This window comes from Pinus tabuliformis, chromosome 5_2 (genome assembly GCF_031772625.1).
Source record: "Pinus tabuliformis cultivar Carrire ecotype Pingquan chromosome 5_2, CPIR1, whole genome shotgun sequence".
Classification (NCBI taxonomy): Eukaryota; Viridiplantae; Streptophyta; class Pinopsida; order Pinales; family Pinaceae; genus Pinus; species Pinus tabuliformis.
The window spans coordinates 711,997,890-712,004,655 of NC_142306.1; the positions used below are offsets into that span (position 1 = coordinate 711,997,890).

The 6,766-nt window shown below is 34.3% G+C and overlaps 1 long non-coding RNA gene across 1 annotated transcript; it reads right to left on the reverse strand.

The window, feature by feature from the left end:
- Nucleotides 1-5,665, reverse strand: LOC149161146 (uncharacterized). The gene is made up of 3 exons (XR_016261849.1): nt 4,783-5,665; nt 1,442-1,715; nt 1-1,226 (listed from the first exon to the last, which is right to left on the reverse strand). It is a non-coding gene; the product is annotated as an uncharacterized LOC149161146 (long non-coding RNA).
- Nucleotides 5,666-6,766: the final 1,101 nt, after the last annotated feature.

Here is a 6,766-nt window from a genome sequence, read left to right on the forward strand (position 1 = left end):
TAGACCCTGCTACTATCTACAGATTTATTAGACTTGTTTAACCAACTTGTTGACCTGATAATATCATGATGTCTGTGGCCGCCGATCCCCATTCCAAGCACTATTCATATAATAAGTCACAGTTTGATTGCAACAATTCTCTGTCCAACAGTTGTCCGAATGTTTTGAGAAAGAACAATAGTGGTAGCCAGAGTGATTCAAATAGCCTTGGGAGGCCTGTTCCTAGATCTATGAGAACCTTCCGTTCCCGATTTGATGAGGGAGTAGGTAAAGCCAAAGCCAAAGCAGTGGAAAGCAGAGCTTTTAGAAGAACATGGGCAAAGTAGGAGCGCGTGTAATGTATCGCCATTATTAAAAACAGTTGCAACATCATGTACTCTTGAAACTGAAAATTTGGAGATTATTTATATAAGTTTGGTAGAAGATTTGGAATCAACATCAACGGAGTTGCAAAGGAAGGCAGTAGCACATTTGAGGTTATATACAAAAAAAATAACTTGGAGAATAGGATTATGATAGCTAATGTAGGGGTTGTAAATCCTTTAGTATCATTGTTACATTCTGTGGATCCTCTGAAACAGGAAAATGCAGCCACTGCTCTGTTGAATTTGTCTCTTTATGAAAACAACAAGTTTGAAATAACAGAAGCTGGAGCTATCAAGCCCCTTATACATGTACTAAAGTCAGGAACATCAATAGCGAAAGAGAATGCAACTTGTACTCTTTTGAGTCTGTCACTCATAGAGGATAATAAAGTTACAATAAGAGCTTCCGGTGCGATTCCTCCCTTGGTAGCTCTGCTTATTAATGGTTCCTTAAGAGGGAAAAAAGATGCAGCTACAACCCTTTAACCTTATAAGCTTATGGAGAATAAAGGTCCAAGGCATGCAGTTCTTCCCTTGGAGTCTGTAACCTCCATTTCAATGCATATCTACATGCTTTCTTCTTGTCTCTGTTGGGATTTCAAAAAAAGCTGACCGTAATATGAAAATAAGTAGTTCAAAATATACCAACTTCAACAGAAAGGAAAAGAGAAGCCATACCTGAAAACTTGAATGAATGCAAGTTCCAGAGATTATAGGTGTCTTCGCTAAACTGGATCTTGGTGCTCCTGTAGCTGTCCGGCGGCACTAAGAAAAGATATTAGTGCTCCTGTAGCTGTTTGGCTTCACAAGAAAATAGTTGTTCTGCTTCACAATCTCCCTTAATACATGCCTTTCAAAACCCTATCAATATCGAAAAAATAAAATTTTATATTCATAATACTGGAAGCAGAATTCACATTCTGAGCAGGAAAATGCCAACTAAGCTAATGGAATACCATGGTGGAGGGCTTCAATGAGACATTTCGTGAACACGAAACCTAAAATTTTATATTCATAATACTGGAAGCAGAATTCACATTCTGAGCAGGAAAATGCCAACTAAGCTAATGGAATACCATGGTGGAGGGCTTCAATGAGACATTTCGTGAACACGAAACCTTCTCTCGTAGAGACAAGCTAGACAACGACAAGCAAGAAACTTGCTAGACAGGAATGCAAATGAGAGGAGGGTTTCTGCCATGGTCATCAACCTTCATTCTGCAACGCAAGCCCGTTGCAAGCCATGGCCATCAACTTTCATTCGGTAATGCAATCCTGTTTCAAGCCATGCTGTTCTACCTTCACTCTGTAACGCAAGCTTTCAGGTTCGCTAGTCGAAGAAAAAGAACTCTGCAACGCAAACCATGGCCGTTTACTTTCAGGTTCGTTGTTCAAAGAAAAAGATGAAGTTTATACTGTTATTGTTTCGGTTATAACTACATTTTTTTTAATGAACAGTGACAAATATTTTAATCGTTCGGTTATAACTACATTTTTTTAATGAACAGTGACAAATATTTTAATCGTCTCACATCAGATCAGAGACAAGTAAGATGACGGTTCATAGTAAGACCAGTAAGATGAGAGGAGAATTGATTTCCCAGAAAAACGCCTTACAGCGTAATAAAAACCAAAAATTACAATTAGATGGAAAAACGCCTTACAGCGTAATAAAAACCAACAGCATAATAAAAAACTAAAAATTACAATTAGATAGATTTTAGAGGAAAACACCTTACTACATAATAATAAAAAACCAAAGTTAGATACAGATCATTGCCATTTATATATCAGCGGTAAATATGTATATATCCAGCGGTACATATGTCCAAAATCAAAAGAACATTCCTCAAATCAATTTCGACCATTTTATCAAATAACGGTTTATTAAAAGCTATCGTGACCAATTAAAATGGCTAATAATGGAAAACCACAGCTGTTACATATCATTGCAATTTATAAAATGACAAAAAACTAGGCTGTAATTCCAAAAAAATTAGTCATCTGACTGCCAGCCACATTTATGGCTTTAAAGTCATGAAACATACTGCCCCATCCCAGGAAAACACTTGAGCTTTTTGAAATGTATATTAAGCTAGCTGCCATTAATTTCTACAAACCTCGAAGCTTCGTTTCTCGTTACCTCTGCTGAGAGCTCGATTCCCTAAAGAAGCTTCGCAGATGGATTTCTTCGTATGGTTACTGAAGTGACTCTTTACTCCCCATAAGACACCTGCGCTCTAGATTCGTATAGATGTAACATTAATCTTTTTATTTATTTTATTTTTTAATTAAATTTAATTTTTATTTTTATGTAATTTGATTTAGTCAAAATGTTAAACATTACATTACAACATCTCTACCATACTGAGCTAGTAAGCGCCTCTCGGCACAATACAATCAATGGTATTTTTAACTTCTAGAATTAAAACTATGTAAGGGAAATAAACAAGAGAGATCATTCACACATTGCAAAGATGATTAACCAACAAAAATTTTCCGTCATTTCATTATTTGGATCATTTGGACTTTTTTGATCTACAAATATACAATGAAAAATACAAGTTTAAAACTTGCAACTCACCCAAGTTTCGCCTCAAGTAAATTTGCCTTCAAATGAAATCGGGCTGAAGAACTTGGCCTCCACCAACTCGATTTGTGCCATCCAACAACTAGATATTTTGGGGTTTTTCATTATGGATTAGTGGCAGGGCACAAATCTAATTGTCGAAGGACATACAAGATTGAGTTACATGAAGCCAAATTATTTAGGTGGATTTCATCCTAAAGAAAATTTCCTTAAGGCCGATTTAGTAAGTCAAGGTCCAAAATTTTATTTTTTATTTTTTATTTGTAAATAAAAAAACCCAAATGCTCTAAATAACAACAAAAAGAACAAGATGTAATCATAAAACAAAGAATAAAACCATAAATATGCCAAGTATAAAGTGTTAATTCAATCATGTAAAAAAAGTCACTAAAATTAATAATAAAATGAAGCAGCAACTTTCCATGGAATTTTCCACCACGGGACAGATGTTGAAAAATGAAGCAAGCGGCAGTCCAAGTTGATTTGTTTCCATGAACTTTCTGGTGGAAAATTTGCATTTGGATCCAGGCACAACGGGATTGGTGTCAAGCTCAAACAAGATCAATACTATGTTGCATGCACCGGTGCAGGAGCTTCATAAGGAAAAGTAAAGGAGAATTTTCGTTATGAAGCTCCTGCACCCGGTGCACAAAAAATAGTATTGATCTTGTTCGAGCTTGACAGTGATCCCGTTGTGCCTGGATCGAGAGGCGAATTTTCCACCAGAAAGTTTGTGGAAACAAATCAACTTGGATTGCCGCTTGCTACTTCATTTTTCAACATCCGTCCCTCGGTGGAAAATTCAGTGGAAAATTGCTGCTTCATTTTATTATTAATTTTAGTGACATTTTTACATGATTGAATTAACTCTTTATATTTGACATATTTATGGTTTTATTCTTTGTTTTATGATTACATCTTATTATTTTTGTTGTTATTATTTAGAATATTTAGATTTTTTTTATTTACAAATATAAAATAATTATGTAAAAAAAATCACTAAAATTAATAATAAAAATAACAAAACAACATCCCAAACACTAGAATTAATCCACAACAACATCGAAAACCTAATAACAACATTGGTGAATCTTAACCATCCATATACAAAACAACTCTAGAATTACTATTAATCAAAATCTCCACAATAAATGAAAAAAAAAAGAAAAAAGAGTATACCTGGGGTTCTAAAAGGTGTTCTATGAATATAATATTATAATTGTGTTCTTAGTTTAAAAATATAAAGAACATTATTGACCATTGAAACATGGGTGGTTGGAAGTTAGTAATTCGTTTAAAAAATATTTCTAACCAATTATTTGTTTTTCTCGATTGCCAATTGTTTGTTTTTCTCAATTTGCTATATTATAAGTTTACATATACATGATATTTTAAAAATGGACATAATTTAGTTTAACAAGTTATATGATGATCATGTGAATAAATCTATGAAAAAGCTTAGGATAAAAATTTCTAGAGTTCAAATTCACTGGAGTTCAAAAAATAGATGTCAGATAGACCAGATCTAAAACACTCAGAAAAGAGAGAAGTAACATATACTACACATCTACAAAACCAAAGTTCAAAAAGCTCGACAGAGACATGTCAACACTTAAGGTTCAAATCCACTGGAGTTCAAAAAATAGATGTCAGATAGACCAGATCTAAAACACTCAAACAAAAAAAGAAAAGTAACATATACTACACATCTACAAAAACCAGATGTTCAAAGCCCAAAAAAACTTTGACCTATCTCTCCTAACTAAACTCCTTCAGCTTTGCGAAATATATATTGTATAAAGTCAACTTTGGTGAATGTCTACATACCTCGGAACTCTTTTGTCCATTCTATGAGTGAGAGAACTTTGGTTTAGAGGAACCTTGAAGTGGCTTCCATGGATGCCCGTGATTGTTACAGAAATTGCTTTTTACTCTCCACATCACAAGACACTTCTTCTCTAGATTCGGAATGCATTTTCGTGAGAACAAATGCCTAGTAGAGGTGGAGAGTAATTGTAAAATCTCTCTGACATGTGCGCTGTTGTAGAATTCGCGTACTGAGCCTGATATGAAACTTAACGAACAAATCCAATCAAAGAAATATAGGCCATCTGCCGCAGAGAACGGCAACGGTTCACACATGGATTTAAGAAATGACCGCCCTAAGAAACGACGGTTAAGGAATCATTGTCATAGTCATATCAAAGTCCGAAGCTACCATGAAATTGGGGCGAGCCATAGCACCCCATAATGGAAATTAATACTCTGTATGTCAAGGTGAAATTAAGACTCTGTACCCAGGTAGAAAGCGTTAAATGCCCTTTAGCAACACTGTGCTTATTATTCCCATTTCCTTGACAGTGCCGAAGATTACTTGGATTCGGAAAAATAAATGGCAGAACCCCATAATCAACCAGCGGAAGAACTAAACAAAACTAAAAAGAACCTCGATGCAAACAGAAAACAAGGAATACAGCCTTAGCGAGGACGGATGTGTATGCCTCGAGCACAGATCTGTATGCAGTGAAACACTAGGAGACACAGAACGGGGATAAAAAAATGACACTGAAAACCCTAATTAACCCTTGGTAAATCTAAACCATCGATCTTAAAATGACACTGAAAACCCTGATAAACCCTTAGGCTTTCTAAACCATCCATCTAGATCCAACTGGTGGAATTGAAGTCCAACGCATGTTTGTCAAATAATCTTAACCCTTCCTTTAAATAAGATATAAAGGAAGATCTATTTCACGTGAATACCACGGTTTTTCATAAATCTCGAGCTCAAAAACCATTAGTAACTTGACCAAGTCAAGTTTACCTTATTATTTTAAACTTATATAAAGGAAGATATATTTCACGTGAATACCACGGTTTTTCATAAACCTCGAGCTTAAAAACCACTAGTAACTTGACCAAGTCAAGTTTACGTTATTATTTTAAACTTATATAAAGGAAATATATTTCACCTTAATACCACGGTTTTTCATAAACCTCGAGCTCAAAAACCACTAGTAACTTGACCAAGTCAAGTTTACCTTATTATTTTCAGTTTAAAGCTCTTTTTATTTTTAAGTAAGGTTATTTATTTTTTATTTTTTTTAACCCGTTATTTTTATTTATATTTTATTTTGATCCCGTAAAAATGTTTAGAGGACATCACATTATATTACATTACAACATCTCTTCCACATTGGACACAAATCCAAAAAGTATTGACTTATTTATTTTTAATTCCTTTTCTTTTTTTGGTAAGAGATCCAAAAAGTATTGATTTTTGTTTTTTCAATTTTTTTTTGGTAATTAAGTTGAATGACCAAATTAGTGTCTTTTAGTGAATAAAAAAACTATCTATCCACCAGAAGGATTTTTTTTTTTTTTTCCAGGAAAAATTGTAATTTTATTAATGAAAACAAAATTACATGTTATAGATGGTTACATGAAAACAAATTACATGTTGTAGATGCTTACATGCATTATAGTGTTCAAAAAAAAACACATTAAAAACTACTTCGAGGTGACCATTTTCTCCATTTCTTCTTTTCTACCTTTGGTCATTCTCCTTGGGATGAAGTGGTTGTTACAAGTGCTAGTTGGGACCCTTCATTCTTTCCTGGATTTCCCTTATCTGAATCTGAACTTTCGGATAAATGATGATGTTTAGAGGCAATATGATCTCATGCTGCAATGTGTGTGTTGGGATACTTGAATCTTCATGATTAACTCCTTCCTTTTCTACGATGTCTATTGTGGGCTTCTTCAGTGGTAGGGGGTGTCATTTCTTCATCGTCTTATTCTTCTTCAGGCA